Source organism: Temnothorax americanus, unplaced genomic scaffold (genome assembly GCF_048541705.1).
Source record: "Temnothorax americanus isolate GAGA-0224 unplaced genomic scaffold, ASM4854170v1 Scaffold8, whole genome shotgun sequence".
In the NCBI taxonomy this organism is placed as follows: domain Eukaryota; kingdom Metazoa; phylum Arthropoda; class Insecta; order Hymenoptera; family Formicidae; genus Temnothorax; species Temnothorax americanus.
In genome coordinates this window covers 1,592,856-1,610,571 of record NW_027509802.1, presented here as the reverse complement: position 1 = coordinate 1,610,571, position 17,716 = coordinate 1,592,856, and the positions used below count along the sequence as shown (strand labels likewise).

Below are 17,716 nucleotides of genomic sequence, written 5' to 3'. Positions count from 1 at the left end.
AACATTTATGAACTATTGGATATTATGTTAATATTAATTACCTATTTTTAAAAAAAAGATAGAAAAAGGTGCATAATGCAACAAGCACCTTTCAAAAGCGCATAATAATTTATTATGTAAAATATAAAAGTATAAAAACAAAAAATATATTAACATGAAAAATATATTATAATATTATTGTTTGTCTAGGAATACATTTGTTGTTCTTTTTGAAATAATAATATCACAAAAGAGATATTATCAAAATAAAAATAGAAATAATAAAATTAAATTTTAATACAGCTTATAATCCTTCAAAAATTATCGTACACGCGTTGACACAAATTATTCACAATTCTTATATTCGAATCCTCAATTAATTATATCCAAAATTCTCATTATAATAATTACAAGCTCTCTATTACATTGAAAATTTTTAATGTAACAAAAAGCTTGTAATTTATATTTTTCATCAAACTGTCATTTTGTGTCAATGTGCACAACTTCATTTTTTTGACAAATGTAATTTTTCATCTTCTTAAGCAAAGTAAAATAAAAGTTTAAAGTTCCTCTATTATCTAAATTGCTTTATTACGCACTTGCAATATATGTGATGTCTGTAATATATTAAAATAAATAAAAATGTTTAAAAATAAACAATTTCGTTATTTCTTTTCTATTAAACATTTTTATTTATTTTTTAATATATTATAAACATATTAGAAATAACGTATGATAAAGCATGATAAAACGCGCAAAATTTGGCATTTGAATTATCGAGACAGAGCAAAGAGACGGAGAATTATAGCGCGATATGTTCTCTTCTGGCCAAAGCTGGCCGAAATTCTAAGCTCATCCGTACGTGCTTTCTGCTCTTTTGTATTCGAAGGACATCATTACCTCGAATGGTCACGCGTTAGAGGCGTTGCCACGGAGACACCGGAAATATTCTCAATAATTTCTCTCAACGCACCGAAAAGCTATTTGCTTTATACGAATGTCGTATTGTGTCGAAAATCGTACAATTATCGACGTCGACCAAGACGTCTCTTAAGCAGACATTTTTACATTGGAATTTTGCATTATAATATATCTCCGCTTGTAGAATACGTAAAAAAAGTGAAGACACTTTTCTTATATAATTTAAACCCAAGCTACCATTAAATCTATTAAAAACTCGATTAGCTAGGCTGTTTTTGAGATAATCTTATAGGTATTCGTAATCGGATGGTTCGCGTGTACACAGATACATGAGTCGATCACGCCGCATACATTTAACACAAGACACTATCGTGTCTCTCGATTATATCGACAATTTCTGCACAATACATATGTATTTATATAAATTATTGATATATTTATTTTAAATTTATATATTTTATTATATATATATATATATAATATATATATATACTTATTTTTTAAATTATTTTTAATTCTCCTAATTTTGATATTTTAAAGAAAAACCATTTATAAAATATAGCCATTGCTATTTTAAGATTATTCATTAAACGCAAGTAAATATAATTTATTTCATTTTGCTTTTATCTAATTTGCAATATTATGGTTACACTATAATATTTAAACTAGGTTTTGTTACAATAATCTTACTTCGTTATTCAATTTTTGCAAACGGCTTAATCAATTATTTGGCCATTTATTATTGTTGTAGCAAATGTTTGTTAAATAAAGAGGCGCAGCCACGCTTCGCGTGTTCGAGCTACGTGGATCTGCAAGTGCATTAACTTAATTGATCGAAATTGTCGTCGCGTCGGCGTATAAACGAATCAACCTAATCTGCTAATGAAACAAGTCGCGTTCGGACACGCGATCGCGGCTAATAGTTCGATGAAGCCAAGGGCAACGACGCCCGGTGTCGACGATTCTAATTAACCGCTGCTCTTGTGTGGCGTACGCAATAGCACGGAGGTGCGCAATTAGGCACCTTGTTAAACTGAATACGCTCAAAATCGTCAAGATTTCGCTCTATTGCTGCGGGTGTACCACCGCTGCATTACTTCTATGATTCGCAATACGTGTAAATATGTATACGTGTCACGATAATATTGCGTGATAGATAACGTAATATATTATAGCCCCCATATTGCGATGTAATAATCAATTAAATGAGATAACGACATATAATAAACATATAGTACGAAGAGAATAAAATGAATTACATTACGCACACAATAGTAACATAATCAGTTTCCCTAGTTACTTTTTATTGTTATATTATCACTTTTTTCTAATGTTAAGCAATTTTTGTAAAATAGTTAAAAATTATTATATGTATAATGTATAACGGCTAGATATGTATTATTATTTTCCATCCCAAATTCAGTTAAATATGTATTCTTCACAAGACATATACTGCATGATATTTCATTAGAATATGTTATATATAATTTCAGCATTCATACTAATAAATCATACTTTTCTCTTTCTTCCTTTTTGACACAAATCGTCGCAATTTGACGTGAAATATAACGTCGTGATTTTAAATCACGAAGAATTTTTCTCGAGTGGAATGGATTCACTGTCCCTCTGCGTTTATGTACATTTTAGTATCTTCCTGTTCGCAGTTTATCCATTGCAAAAAACACATCCGCATAGAAATCATAAAAACGTTTCTCTCCGCAAAAACTCCGCATAAATTTGCCTTTATACATCTTAATATTTTCAATACAAATACAATTTCTGTTACAATAAAAGTTGTCAATTTTTCTTCGATATATTAATTCTTCCGATACTTGTGGAAGCCACACCAATGTTATTATTACAATAAGCAAGTTCGGAAATGTATTCATATCGACAGTTAGAAAGAAGACTGCAAAGTTCGCAAATCTTGCGACTCCATTAACCCGGGAACGAGCCCTTGAAGTGTGATCTTTACACTCTATTATCGAAAAAATGAAGCTTACGTCACAGTAATTTTAATGTGCTTCTTTCGTCTCTTACATATTTTTTTTATTTCTTCTTACTTTTTTCAGAAAATGTTGAGTAAATCTATATACATATTGTTCTCAAGTAGGTATTAATAAATTATAAAATAATCAAAAATATGCAACTTGTAATTAATAACAATGACTTTTAATTACGGTGTAAAAATCACCCCAGGTCACCATTTATGTAAAAAAGAATCAGGCGCCCGTTGCCTGGTCAACGTTCAATTAACGTTCGTTTGTCGTAACTGTTAACATCAATGTTGTCTGAAGAAACTTAGATCTAGTGCAACTGGCGCGTTGTCCGCAAATTGTTATTGCGAAGCGTAACTTCAAACCAGAAATACATTTTGTCGTCACCTATACTCGACTTTGGGTTGATTACGAACTATGCTGGGTCTCGAAGTTTTGCGATTGCGCCGATTAAGTAATTATCAAACTTCGCACGCTTCCGCGCCTTCCACCTCGGTTTTCCACATCGCGGTAAGTGAATTCGACGGCTTGAAATCTGCGGTATGCTTGCGACGCAAAATTTGCAGATTGTAAAAATTGCGGAAGAATTAGTCACGTCTTCGTTCTTATCGGTGATCTCGATATTACTGACTCTGATATTACTATATCATTTTTTAAAGCCTTTTAAATTTAAATAATTACAGCATTTTCTACATTTTTATTATTTTCCCAATAATATCGATCTATATCGTTTGCACTTATTTATTATTTTCTTTTGTTATTTAGTAATTGCTAGAAATGTACATCTACAATTACGCAATTAAAAATTCGGTTATTTTATTATGCGTTTATAAATTTGCAATTAAATTTCTTTATTTTCCACGCTTTATCCCTAGAGAGAAATGAGATTTCTATGTTTTTCATTTTCCGGTGACTTAGTCAAGCTTTCACCGTATGATGCAATTAAGAATTGCTAACGGACACTATATTTGGATTTTATATATGTACTATGCAAATGGTGAATAAATGCTACGCTGAACGTCTGGGGCTATAGCTTGTTTGTTTCTGTATTTTTAATGCAAAGCGCGGTGATCAAAAACTCATTCTTCCTTGTTCTTATCTAATTAATTTACAGAACCCTCAACGCGCGTGATAAAAATAATCTATACGTGTTAATTTGCGTGTTAATAATACTTATTCATTTTATTTATTTATGGCAATCGTAAATTTAGAGCGAGATTCAATGGCAATATATTTCTGCAGTCTACATCAGAATAATATAACTCATATTTTTCCATAAATTTGTCCTTTATAATCATGTAACAGGAATAACGAATGTTCTACTTCCACAAAAATTTAATACAAAAGAATATTATATATATTAAATTTCATTATTTATGCTAACACTGTGTTGTATGCTCAAAAAATAATACGCTAAACTTTATGTTACAGCATTTTTAAAACTTGCTTTAAAAAAGCTATTTTTTCAATCTTAGAGAAAGGATGGTGTAGCAAAAATAAAAATGGGAATTACATAGAGCTATATAAGACAAAAGCTTAAAAAAAAAAAAAAAAAAAAAAAGTGTAAAAATAACATTAAATATATAAAATAAATTATTAAGAAAAATATACTTGTTACAAATGCTTACGTCGCTTTGATGTCGAAATCTCTATTCGCGCAGTTTTTTATTAACATGTGTACGTACACTCATATAAAACATGTTTATTTCAATTAAATTTTTCCCTTCGTACGCTTAATAAAGATTCATATCAATTTTGTATTTTATTTGTTCAAAAGCTTAGACATGTGGCATGTTTTATAGAGAAAATAACAAGACTATAACAAAGCGTCATGGGTTATTTGCCGCTTTATTGCGGGTCGTTTTATTCGCAACGATTGCGTGCGGTGACATGAACAAATGCACCCTCCTCGTTGGACGACGCACCCTCATTGGCTACATGTCACGCACGTGCGTCGCTGCTATTTGCCTACATCTACAGATAAACGGCGAAGAACATATATTTTCACACACGCTCACAATGTTTTCTTGTTAAATACAATGAGATATTTTTCAATCAATCTTGACAAAATCCATGCGAATTTTTTTTCCGAAAAAGAAAAGAAAGCGAGAGAGAGAGAGAGAGTAAAGAGGAAAAGAAAAACGGAAAAGGAGAAAAAAGGGGAGATTTTGACGCAATAATTTCCTTGTTTAATCCGGAAAATAATGTAAACACTTAATGACTGAATATCGAAACGTAATTGCATGCTGTTCACGCTCTTTTCCTTTTTCTGAATTTGCGTATTCTAATTACGTTTCTCAATGTGAGTAGCGGAGGCTTTGAATCTACAATGAATTTACACAGAAATAACAGAGCAATGTCCAATACACCGCTATTTTCGAATTCCGTATGTGCAGGACGGAATGCGTAATTGCGCGAAATCAGGCACGACGCATCGACCGCGGCGATGCAACAATTGCGCTTCACCTGCGAGATAACGGCGATTGTTGCGACCGCGGCGCATACCGATGTCACGGGGATGCATTTACGGTGAAACGGCCGCGTTTCGCAAGGCGCTCACACACACACACATACACCACATATCTGATACGATGTTTCCTGCGGCCACGCCAATTCTCTGTGCCGTGAAAGCCAAGTAATAATTGCGGCGCGCTGGCAGCCTCGAGCTTAATTATCACGCCCGCGCCTGTTCTATAACGGCGGCTGCAACAGACAGTCGCTCGCCGGACTCGATTTTATATTTAATTGTACGCGTGAAGTGTGTCATTGGGTTGGCAGTCGGCGCGGCGCGGCGTCGCGACGCGTTACCATTCTACGCGCGGGTTGTGCATCCGTTCGGAATTGCCGCCGTATTTACATGACTGGCGTAATCTCCTTTTTTGACAACGCGTTAATCTCCTCTGCATTAACGCGTGTTTGTAAATCAATCTGTATCGGATTATACGCGTCGCTCTCGCGATAACACCCAGTCAGACGTGATTGACTCGATTTTAAATTGAATAAATTAACGCCAGCTATCTCTCTGTCGATTCTCCTCTATATTCCCCGACACCAAAAAATTACTAAACCGATTGTCGAATTTCAACGTCATTGTCTGTTTGAAATTTCCTCGCGTTCGCAAATATTCGCGTAACAAAATATATGGAGCGGTGTAAGTGAGACGTAACGTGAGAGATAATTTTATATTTTATTCCACGGACGCTTTTCTTACGCTCAGAGAATACAAATGTATTTCTCTTCGGTATCAGATCGAGTGCCAGGCATCTCGCTGTCAAACGATAGTACGTACGTAAGCGATAAGCAACATGCGGGGATAGATTCACATTCGCGAGAAGACGTATCGTGCCACACCATCTCCGTTTATTGATATCATTGCCCGAAAATAAAATGTCCGCGCGTGGCTGAGATATTTCAACGCAATTGAGAAAGGTATACTGAGAGAGTATATAAAAGGTCAAGATAAAGTGTATAGCGGGAACGCATTAAGGTGCCTTTTCATGCTGACGCTCGACGCTCATTTTCAGCGGCAAGAAGGTCGCATGACCACACGTGACGTCGGCGTCAATTGAAATTCATGAAAAGGAAAACAGCGTCAAAATTTCGGCGTCTTCGCGCTGCTTTGGCTTTGACGCTAAAGCTGAGAAAATCCAGCTTTCTTTGCTTGACGCTAGCGTCAGCGCGAAATCACGTGATTTCGCGATACGCTGAAACGAGCGTCCCATGAATTCGCACCTTTAAGGAATCAATTTTTGTACGCCTTCATACAACCGTAACATTTCGTGCGTCCCTTGGTGCGTCCCCTTGGTAACGCGCGTTAAAAGCGCGGTATTATAATAGCTGTTCAAAGGAGGCGAAACTTTCGACGCGAAATATCGCGTGATACCGTTATCATTAACCTGGCAATATCGTTACAACAGTAACCACTCGAGTGTTATTTGATATTAGAATACATGCACGCTGTTATCTGCTAATTTGCGTTGTTGTATCAAAATAAGCGGTCATTTTCAAATCATAAAGTGACTAAATAGATTAATTAATATTATTCGGTGCGCAGTAAAATGTGTAAGAAGTTCATTAATTAGTACGTATCCGTTAATTCTTTAGATAATAAATTTATATACATATAAGTATCTGTCATAAATTTAATTTTTGTCGTCATTAGCGAAATAGAGTTGAAAATAATTGTGCAAACGGTAGGTATTTAAAAAAACTTTTGCAGCCCATCGTTTCTGTCATTATTGTTGAAAACATTTCTCAAAATTATTTCAGAAATTTATAAGTTTTCTTTTCAAATTTTGTTTAGTGATTTCAAATCGAACGTTATCAATTTCGTGCCCCTTTAAAATCTTTTTGAAGCTTCGGAAACAAAAAAAGTCGAGGCTGAATCCGGCGAATATGGAGGCTGCCACACTTGTGATATCCCGCTTTTAGTCAAAAAAATGTTTGACGAGTTAAAACGAGTGAACAAGTGAAGCATCCAGTCCCGAGAGACCCTACAGAATCATCCCCGTATGCTATTCTTAGCAAATCAAACGTCTAGCCATTTTGCTAATCTTGAAACAGAACTCGATACAATATGATGTTCGGTATACGTGCCATGCCATGGCTTTCAGACATCGTAGGAATCGCCACGAAAGAAAACACGACAAGCTTTATTGACTTACTGTAATAGCCTGACAGTGTATAGAGACGTAACTTTTAGAAATAACTTGTATACAAATCCGCGCATACCAATTCTGCTCTTCGTCATAACGACGAGCGTGTTCTCGGTATTTTAATACACAATACATCTCCAGTTTGGATAATTTTTTAACAGACCTCATATACTGAACATTTGTACTTGTGACAATGTTTGATAATAAATGTCATCGTTCATAAAAGAATGCGTTGTTTTTGAAATCATTTCATTCAAACGAGTATATCGTATATCTAAGATCAGTTAATAAAATCAGTTTGATAAAAGTATGATATTAGTTCTGCGTATTATCAATTTATGTATGGGAGTCGAGAGAGTTCCAGTTGCTCGTACGTATGTGTAGAACCTGCGTACTGCCTATGTGTGACTATATAACTGTATCCGTTTGCCAGCTGGAATCACACGCTGCAGTGAGCGGAAACCGATGATGGGCTGAATCCGAAAAACGTGCAAAGTGCAAACGTTTACGGTATTGAAGAGAATACGCGAATGGTATTCCCAGCAGCTCTGGTCAGTCAGCAAGAACTATTTTCGATCTTGGTTAAAAAAGCATTTCATATATAATAAAATGTAGACTAATTTCAAAAAACAATTTTTGATAATACAATAAAATCTACGATAAAATATTACGATATTATATTTAATATTTTGGTGTCAAGTGTCAATCTTTTAGCCTCAGAACTTATTAGAACTTCGAGATAGAGTTCTTTACGTACGTTCCTATATTTTATCTCTTATCCTGAGACGAAGATTACTTCCGGGCCGAATTGTGATTTAATTAACTCGATGTTTTGTTTGAATAAACTTCTGTTGTCGCGGGGAAATCGCCGAAGGAACAGTTATGATAACGAAAGGTTTCTAGCGAATATTGATCAAAGATAAAATGTATTAACGTTTGTCTTTGTCTCGATTGAGGTCTGTATTGAGTGTCCAGAGAAAATGTGATTCAACTTCAGCTCCAATTTCACAGAATGGACCACTTTGCGAGCGTGAATAAAATACTGGACCAAATGAAAACTTCGAAAGTAAACTTTCCGTCGCGTTTTATATCCGTTTGTGTTCGCATTTTGCTCTAGAAAAGTAATATCAGGAAAGTCATATCTGATTTAATATATACTACAAAGAGAGAATAAATATCACAAGAGAGAATAAATATATCTAAATAAATTTACAATTCAAGTAAGTGATGAATAAATAACTAATTTAAAATCATTAATTAATGTGTATTTATATAAGAATCTCTATAAAAAAATAGAAACGAGAGAAATTAGTATAATATTAATAAAATCATCTTTAAATAAATTATCAACAACTTATTACTAAAAGCTATATAATGCCGCGTATAAAATTGTTTGCGAAGTTAATAGCATATATCTTAGAACATTTATATTGCCAATAGAAGAATTGGTAAGCGCTCATCCGCTATATTACGAGGTCAATTTCAATTGTTGTTAACTCGGTTCAAGTTCATCGCCGATGAACTAAAACCTCGACTCGTTAATTTCTCGCGGTTGACGAGCATGAGTGGAGTCCCGCATTGGAATTTGTATTTAATCGAAATCTCATGTTCAAAGTCCCTTAACTGTTACTTAGAACTTAGAACTTAGAACTTAGAACTTTCAATATACGTGATTGCATAACGAATTGCATTTTTGTAATTATATTCTAAACTAAAATTATTCTCAAATATAATGTCAATTTAATATACAGGATAAGCCTGAAGACTTTCCATGTCAATGTTTTTTTATTGTTCGACTAATTTCTGCGAAATATACCGAAATATATATAAGTTTTGCTTTTAAGAAGAATATACAATTGTGATAAATTTTTAATTGTGCTGTCTTGATTAGGGTAGCTAGACTTTCAAAAATCTTAATTGACAATAGGAGTCAAGTGATACATTGTTTTAAGTATCTTTCAATTCCCTTTACAATTATTTTTCGTCTTTTTTAATTTGCGTCAAGTGTTTCTGGAGAAATCGCATTTAGAAATCATTACAAACAGAATATTTATAATTTATAAAAAAATTCACTCAATAAATGCTCGAAATATTCTCTACCAGTCTCCATGCAATAACATACAGCCTCCCTTCAAAATTGCTACAGTCATTTCGAAACATTTCCGGCACTATTCTACTGCACTCTCAACCGCTATCTTTTGAGAAAGATTCGATTGAGCGACTTATAAGAGGTCATCTAATTTTTCTCCATTAACTTTTTTTCCTTTGCGAGGACATTTGAAAAATAAAATTTGCACCACAATGCCGGATTTCGTACAAGATCTATGTATGTCAAGTTTATCATTGTACGGAGATTGGTTGAGAACATTTCGAACACTTACCAAACTTTTCAGTTTTCACTCTAAGACTTCCAAATGTGATTTCTCAAGAAACCAAATTACAACTTGTCTAAATAAAAAAAAGAACAAGACGTAGTTGCAAAGAAAATTAAGATACTTTTAGAACAATGTGTCACTCGACTTCTATATTACCATTTAAGATTTTTGAAAAGGTATCTTAATCAATGAGACAAAACAGCACAATTAAATTTTTTCACAATTATATATTCTCCTTAAAAACAAAATTGACATTAAAATATAGAAAAATATTTATCAAAATTGTTTTCTTTAGGAATTTTTCTTTTGTGATTAAAGAATTCTGCTATATAGATATATATTCAGCATAAAAAAATTCACTATTTTAGTGTTGAAATTATTGAAATGTTCTTATATGATTTCAACATAATTTCTTTCTTGAAAAATACAACTACTAACCTTTTACGATTGATCGATAGTAGTATGTACATGATAGTACATAATAGTAGTATGAAAAGCGAGATGCGACATCAAATGGAAGATCACATTGTCAACGTTCGTAAATATTGACACGACGTTATCGTGTTTAACGTACTGTCGCCAGTCAATGCGTATCGTGTAAATTTTACATTTTACATACTGTTTTTACATTTTTATTTCTATTTAAATTTATTTGTATCAAAACTGAATAAATAACAGAATAATAATTAGAGAGAGATATCAATTTCATAACTTTGCGTAAAAATTGATAGAATACATCATAGTATATCATGTAGGTAATCCGCTGCATTCATAATTAATATATCATATGTCATCGAACGTTAATAGTATTTAAACATTAATGTTATTCATAACCAGCTATTATTCACATAATAATAATTCGAAAGAACAGATTCTTTCAGTATCGTTAAAATTTTTATTCTTTCAGTAGGTATACCTAACTCCGTTTTGAATAAAGCTTTATGTATTGAGCACGACAAAAACGCCGTTAAATAATCCGAGATATTATGCGAGCATCTCAACGAGTTGATATTATAAATCCGTGCAATTCATCGCACGGATTTCTTTGTCATACGACACAACCAACCACTTCGGCAATGTGTTAATGCTCGCTTTACTAATGTTTTTAATTGCGCGAGACACAATTGTATTGTATTACCTTCGACATAATATTCTTATATTGTTATTGTATTATATTCGACATATATTATTCTAAATGAATGCATGCTCGACTTCGTCCTCTACCACAATTTACGTGCCATAGGAAATGCTATATAGCAAATGCCTCGCAAGCGTGGTCGCACTCCATGTAATTTTGCTGAATAAACTAAATAAACCTGTTGGAGTAAATACGGAGCGTTAGGTATGGTTCATAGGCACGTTGGGTAGGGCTTTACTATATTAGTTCTCGATATTGCGTGCTTCAAATATCATTCCGATACCCGTAAAGGAATTCTTCCCGTAAATTGCAGTTTGCGAGTATTTTAACTACATGTAAGTGATTTAACACAAAGCGGAAATCATGCGTTATAAATTAAACAAGTTGGGTATATAAAATTAAAAACACAACGCGGAATACGCATAAAATTAAAAAAAATTCAGAATACGAAAATATATAATACAAAACACAGAATGTAGTATATAAAATATAGAATTATAAATATTTAAAATGTTCTGAATATATAGAAGAAGCTAAAAATATAAATTATCTTTTTGTTAGTCATGAAATTAGATTTACAAGAAATTGGAAGAATGCAAAAACTTAATTCCATTAACCTCGTCTATATTTTATCTCACATCTGCATGTTGGGCGTTATTCAGTTATGTTCACAAACATTTTCTAAAGTTCCGTACATTCATTACTATACTTTCAACGTAGAGTTGTACTATTATTAACTAATGATCTTAATAATAAGCAAAATTACTTAAGCTTTTACGTACAGTAAGAAATACCTCATAAATTGTATATAGTTTCGTAAAAAAAAGTGTATAATTGAAATGAGATGCCCATAAAATAAACTCAAAGTACATGTAGCGAAATGTGTCGAATTCATCATCAGGTATAGTGTGATACAAAACACGTATTTATTACACGTAAGGGATTCTAAGGGATTCACATACATGTGAATTTTTTTACAGTAGTCTCGCTTCGCTACATCTGGGAATGTCTCCTCGGGGAGAGCCAGCCCGCAATATAAGATAAAAATGGCCACGCGCGCGGTACGCTGCTGCCCTATTTTTTCTCTTTTTTTTCAGCAAATCCCCAGCGATACGAGTTCTCTGTTACAACGCGTTCTCCATTGTGCAGGTTATGCTTTGGGCTCTCGGCTGAAAGCCTTTACTATGCAATTACCTACATGTCTCTTCAAGGATAATATTCGGTCACCTGTCCTACACCGTTCTGTCTGCGCTACTTTTTCGATTGAAAAAAGATCATTTGTCATGTTTTAAATTTCAATATTATGAGATAAAGGGAGATACGCGTTCAAAGCAGAAGTAAAGATTACTTAATGTAGGTAGCTTACACATTATTTCCTTTACTATTATATACTTTTGCATATTTCTATTGTAATTTATTGATTCTTAATATGTCCTGTTCCTGCGGCAAAAAATTTGTTATGATAAAATAATTAGAATTTAACAATAAATAATTTTTTTTAAACCTCTTACTATCTAATTTTTAAACATAAAATTATTGGCTTTTTATAATATTAATTAGAGAGCGCTAGAAAAATTTAAGAGATGTAATTTAAATAAAATTTCTTATATCTTTTAATATATTAAGGGATAAAACTGATACTAACTTTATTTGTGATTCAAGTAAAAAAAATCGTCTAAGTATATAATAAATACGAAAACGGATAAGAGAGAGAGTTCGAAGAATGTTAAAGAAAGATCGGTCGTTCATCGGTCGATTCTATTGGTCGAGGGAAGTCTCGATCGTGCAAGTGATCGTTAGAATTGACACGAAGTGGCGAGGGCTATACTGGTATCGACAGGCCTCAACGATCAGGCCGTCAGCGTCTATCACGGTTTCGAATCGAGTCCGGTGATACATTCGCAAAATCTCCTGCGACCGGCACGCTGTGAGAGCTTCATCAGTCTATGACATTATCATTTATGCAAGCAATCTCAATGCGGTACAAATAATAGAATTCGATATGAATCCAAATTTGCACAAAACGGAAGACAACATGAATCGTTTGGCAAAATATCTCTGCGACAGTATCAGCGATTATTTTTGTCAATATTCAGAACGGAATAAAAATTAATTTGTGAAATATACCTGGTGTTACGCACGAAAGCTTTTCAATATAATATTGCATTTTTATAGTTATAATAATTCTTTCTCGAGTTTATTTAAGTTGTTGCTGTTTGAACTTCCTTTCTTCTTCGTCGCGGTTATGTCGCTTTGAATGAAAGTTTCAATTTCCGTAACAACAGAGGTGATACATATAAAATGTAATATTTTTTGAAATACGAAATTATCAATGTTATAACCAACTACTTCATTTTATTTCTCTTATATATATTATGTAGCCGACAATATTATTATTTAAATAATATAAATAAACTTTTATCCTAAGATTAATATTGTTACTGCTATTTGTAAAATTAACGATGATGTTCCATGGATCTATCGTGTATAAATATTATTCATTTTATAGAAATATGTCCGGCTCACGAGAAGTAAAAAACTCACATTTTCAAGTTCTATTTCCGATTTTCACAGAAATAAAAATTTTTTCGGTGAAAGAAATATAAAATGATAAATCCAATTTCGAAGAAATTTGCTAAAATTCAGGCGATGATTCACAAAGTTAGAGGCACGCCGTTGTTTATTGTTTCAAGCTTGCGTCTCTCATCCGCGCTGCATTTTTCATATAAAATAAACTATCTGTATCTCGAATAACAACATTCATTTCTTGTGCATAATAAACCTTCTTTCACAAAAAATAAAATTAAAAATAGTTGTATTGTTTTATTTAAACGTCATAGAAATCATGGATTACTAAAACAGAGGAAAAAATGTATGAGAGAGAGAGAAAGAGAGAGAGAGAACGAGTAACACAAACATACCCTCCTGCGACGCAGGAGAGAAACGAAGGAAGATGCCACTTTAATGATACGCTAGTGACCGATCCTATAATAATTCATTAAAATTTAACATCAGTGGAGTTTTGAGTTTGACACAAGTTCGAGATCGAATGCAAACGCGAGTTCTCGTGACGCGCGACGTGATATTTTCGGTGCGGCAAAACTATGCACACGTTTATACTCGCAATCTCGATATTTCGGAACCTGTATTTTTCGTTCGAGCGAATTTATAGCGAATTTATACGAAAACGAGTCGTTTTACATTGAAATCCAACTGGCGGAAAGTCATTAAAGTGTAATGCAATCGTGTTAAAGTATTGAAAGCAGGTGATTCGAAGTGAAACTACCTAGTAACTCGTTATGCCAATCGGATTTGCAGTGATCTTCTCATTAAATTCCCATTTAATTTCACCCGTCCGTTGGTCTGTAAACAGTTTGCTAATAGTTTTATTATATTTTACGCGAGAGTTTTACCGATGCATGTAACTTGCTTCAGATATGACGCAATTTTATCTTCTACTTTTAATAGAATTGCAAATGCATTATTATAGTGGTATCAGCATAATGTTTTTGCCCCTATTAAAATAATATTAATAACAGCAATAATAGGAACGTCACGGAATACTTTTTGAGTCAAGGATCCTAATATATCCAAACAATTAATTTTTATCTTCCTAAATAAAGATCTAAAATAATTTGGAACGATATCGCCAATATCCCGAATGTTTACGGCACTGTTGGTGCTTACTGTCACTACGATAATTATCGTATATATTGCACACAAGCGCGGACATGGAGACAAGTAATGAAAGGATTAAGTCGCGTATAAAGCGCTTTATCCGAACAGAAGCACTCGCTTTGTGCCCGAACTGTAAAGCTGCATTTAACGGAAGCTGCTGTTATGCTGCTGCTGCTGCTGCTAGTCTCGACTACACGTATACATACGCTCGGGAATACGGTCGTGATCGTCTGACGGCTTTCGGAATTACGTATTTTCACGTATCAAGTAAACACGATAACGTCGCGCTCGTAACAATCATGATTTGTGTAAACGGTGTAAACGTACCCGGGTCTCCTGCTATTATTTCTACGTACATACAAGCCGTGGTTAATAAATGGCCGAGCGAAAGATCAAAATAAACCGTGGACCGCACGAGAATTTGGAACTTGGCTCCGCTTTCTGAATCGTCTTATCGCCGTCGCGTGCGATTCTACGCGCGATGACAAAATTAGCAACAGGAAACGTCCGGCGAACTGCGATGTCCCCCGAAAGTTTATAAGTTATTCACGATGCGCAATGAGATGTAAATTAATCTTTGCACCTATGAAAAAAGCAGTTACGCATTCAACGGCTATTGATCATTCGATTATAGTTAGATTATATTGCGTTGAGTAATTATTACTATTAGATATTAATTATAATTAATTTTGTATTACAGTAAAATATTAAATACCGAATATACCAAGTGCACATCTATCATACTCTCTTATAAGTGTACATTTGACGATATATAAAGTCGATTTTTCTTTTTGATATAAATGTGACTACTGACAAGTGTAGCTCTTGTTACAGATATGGAGCAAGATAAGCTTTCAAGCAAATTAAGCGTCGAGAAAAGCAGATTAATATTTTAATGTTTTTCCTCTGTTATAAAATGAAAAAGTAAGACGTAACTCGATGGCAAATAAATAAATATAATATCTATATCTTCCCGCATTAAAGATATGCTTTTTATGCGAGTGCATTGCAAGATACTGGGAGATATGTTTCGCAAGAGCAACACGCGAGTTAAGCGGTCCTGTTTCCTCGAGAATTGTTTATGAAACTTGGAAGACGATACAATAACGCAGTGACGTGATTATGAAACACGCGAGAGAAGACGGAAGACCGGATTATCACGTGTCACGAAACATCGATGCGGAATACCGGTATATAGCGCTCGCAGTCGCGTATCCAGGTGCGCTTTAAATTCATGCCATGGAATTTAAGTACGCTCGTTCGTTCGTTTCTCGCGGAATATCTCGCACACGTGAGGGAAAAAGAAGAGAAAAGAGAAAATATCCGGATCAAAGAGTCACGCGAGAATTAAACGCAGTCCTATGCGACTTGTTTAAACAGGCCCTCTTTGCCATCACATTTCTTGCAGTTTATATGACGTATACTGATACCCGTATAATATTTAAAAAAAAAAAACAAGTATTTATTAAAATGTGAATTTATTCAAATGAATACGTTCGCGCATATATCTAACGTGCAGTCTCGTACGCGGAATAAAAATTACCTATACGAGGATTATTTACAGACGAGAAACTTAAACCGGTATAGAGACTTCATCCAATAAAACTTAAAATAAGTTTATTTATAATATTTATACCGTATATTTATAACATATAGTAACATAGATTTATAACGTAGTGTTTTAAACAACCTCGAAAAAAAACCCAAGTGGTAGTATCATTAATTTTATTCAAAAATAAATAAAATCTATTCTAGTGTTTAAACATATACGCTATAAATTTTATAAATATCCGAGAAAAAATGTTTCATATAAAATAAATTCATATGTTTTCTCTCTTTTGTATATAATCTCTGTTTGTATATATACAAGTGAAATAATAAGAAAACAAATTAAAAATAATTAAAAAAATAATTTTCATGTTTTTTTTTACAAAAAATAAAATTTGAGGAAATAAAAAAATCCATATAATAATCATAGAAATAATCGTGTATAAAATATGTTTATAAAACATTGTATAATCTAATCGCAACTTTACTTTTTGTAGAAAAAACAATGCAAAAGTTATTTTTCTATAATTATTTTTCAATTATTCTTTATATTATTTTTCTTATATGTACATACAATTAGAGATTGTACAAAAAAAAAGTATATAGACATATTTTATTTACAATTATATATGAACAATTTGTTCCCGAGTAAATTTGTTTTAAGTTTAATTAGATGAAGTGAATCCTATCGGTTTTATGTTATTCTCGAGGCTTACGCTCTCTAACGCAACGGAATTTAATTTCAAACTTAAATCATACAAGGATTATTATTAAAATTACATAAATTTAATTAATTTATGCGACAAAAGAAGCCACTCGGTACTATATACGCACGTACGTAACGTTATTTAATAAAGTTACAGTTATCAGATATGGCGTTTAATTCGTACGATAAATCTAAAGGGCTAAAATACTAAATAAAAGTTAAATTCAACTTTATGCAATCATTCAATTATAACCGATTCATTAATATTTCACAGGTTTCTACGACTTTTAAAATAACAGTTTGTATTTTTGTAATTTTTGTGATATAAATTTTATGATGTTTTATAAATTAAATTGATTTCTATAAAACACTATAAATTTTCATGCAATTCTTAATAACGCCTAAAGTGTTTCAGTATGTTTTGTTACCGTTAACGAATAATTTCTTAAATAAAGCTTTTATTTTTTTCACAAAAGTAATGTAAAGATCATAATTTTCCGATGATTGAATGCACCATCGTATTTATATTTTTATATAAATTTTATTTATAATGGCAAAAGAATGATGCATCTCTATAAACTGTCGCATCATATAATAAAAGCACTTTTTCATTGTAATTTCATACCGTCGAAAAATCGCTAGGTACTGTCACAAAAGTACAATATTTATATTTATATTGTAATATGCAGCTTGTTCTCGACTGTCATGTTGAGTTACGA

The 17,716-nt window shown here is 32.9% G+C and overlaps 1 protein-coding gene across 1 annotated transcript in view; it reads right to left on the bottom strand.

The window, feature by feature from the left end:
- The window catches only part of Adcy2 (adenylate cyclase type 2 Ac76E), a 42,730-nt gene that overhangs the window by 23,517 nt on the left and 1,497 nt on the right, over window positions 1-17,716 (bottom strand). The gene's annotated exons all lie outside the window — the stretch shown is intronic.